Source organism: Elaeis guineensis, chromosome 16, assembly GCF_000442705.2.
Source record: "Elaeis guineensis isolate ETL-2024a chromosome 16, EG11, whole genome shotgun sequence".
Lineage (NCBI taxonomy): Eukaryota > Viridiplantae > Streptophyta > Magnoliopsida > Arecales > Arecaceae > Elaeis > Elaeis guineensis.
Genome location: NC_026008.2, coordinates 42,564,937 through 42,567,031, shown reverse-complemented (window position 1 = coordinate 42,567,031; position 2,095 = coordinate 42,564,937).

Below are 2,095 nucleotides of genomic sequence, written 5' to 3'. Positions count from 1 at the left end.
ATTTTTCTGGTATTATTATTTTATGAAAAAAATCCTCGTCATTTTCCTTGCTGATATTATTTTTATTATGTTTTGATCGCACGGAGGATGATTGATTGTGGACTAAACTGTTACAGTTTTATTTCATCTTGCTTATAAATGTGGTTAATTTTGTTCAATTGCTCGACATCGTGCAGTTTGATATTCCCAATGACAAGGTTGAGCAGGTTCGGCCAAACAGGCCACCAAAGCAGACCACTGTGAGCAAACCCAAACCTGCAGTACCAGATGTCAAGCCCACTCCAACAACTGATGATTTACCTTGCACATCAGCATAGCAGTTCCCGTATACTTTCTCATCTGATGCCATATACCACTTTCAGGAAGCATGCGATATGGATGCCATCCTCTGGTAGCCTGCAATATTCCTGCATCCCCAGACTGGCCCGTTTTATTGTTCAACTGGGGTTTTCACAACTTGTCTGACTAAAGCTTACATCAGTGGCTGACCATGGAACTCCAAGACCATAAGTTGAACCATTCATTAACTGTGTTGCTGTATTATATCAGTGCAGTTAAATTTTTCTAACTGGCCTTTTCTACATTGCTGGTATTATGGTATTATACGGCTTGTGAATGCAGCATGTTGCACGCCACAAGCATGCACTGTTTTACTGTTACGATTACTGACATCCATAACTCTGGGAGCTTAGGAGAACCTTTTTGGCCCGCATTTATGAGGCTGCATTATGTTCATAAGTAGATGAGAAACCTAGATGTATTCTGAGCCTAGGTTTGCTGATTTGCTACTTCTATTAGAAAGCATGATGATGGAAAGAAATAGCATTGGTAGATTATTGTGAATAGCCATCATGCTGATAACCAGCATCTTTCCCAGATGCACTTATAGACCATAAAAGCCTTACTGAATTTTTCTAGTTTCTGATGCATGTTGGTTTGCAGTACCATCTAGCATTGTCAGACAGGTGGGCATCATTGCAAATCCCATCCTTGAGCTCTAACGCATCAAAGACTAAGTGCCAAAAACCTAAGCATTCAATATTGCACCATCCAGCACCCCTGCATCCATCCACCGCTCTTCCCACAGAAGTCAAATGGCTAATGACTTGGTATCAACGCCATGGAAATTGTCAATAATGTAATTGCAGATTAAATGCAATGAAATGCAACGGGGAAACAGTTCATCATACATTTGCTGAGGATACGCGAAATCATATAGCTTGGCTACAATTAATTATCGTGTATGCAACAGAAAAAAAGAAATGGTAAAATGTGTTGACTACAAAATTACACAATTTTCTGATTTAATGAGTAAAAGAAAACAAGCCTAACCTAATTTGCTCCAAATTAATTGGAAAACCAATACACAAGCAAATCTCAATTGATATGCCCACAAGATTCAGCTCACGATCCATCATACTTTGTAACTATCAGACTTTCGGGAGAAATTTGGAAGGACTCTATATATTGCTAATTATAATGACAAGATTCACATTCAATACCCCTTCATTATAATTAAAAAAAGAATAAATTTAAAAGGGGAGAAGGCAACAAAATGAACAACGCTACTATAAAAATTCCATGATTGAAAATTTGCTCTAACTTGGATAATCCTGCTTCTGGTAACTTTGGAAACAGGAATCGCACATCAATGGCCTAATAAATGCACGTCATCCAACTATAAATATTTGCAGCATTTTAGTGGCGAATGAACCATCTGTTGAATTCTAAACTTACCGTTGTTTTATTTTGGAAAGTCATCATTGGCTTTCTTCACGTCTTCTTTTAACATTCTTTTCACATTACCCGAACAATATCCTGCAAATTTATTTCATGACTTTCTTTTGGCTATCAATAGCCCGGCATGACTCATTTCGCTGGCAACTCTGGAAAAGATAACAGCACTAAATGTCAACCTTAAACAAAGCAATAGACGCCTAGTAGTATGAAACTGGCGAAAGAATTGATTGTAAAGTCTGCATTTCACTTTTCAAGATGTACAACATTGCACTCTCTCCTCGTGGTAGCAGTACCTTCATCTTGTAAATAAATTGCACTGCGTTAAGCAAACTTGTCATATAATTTGCACCAAACA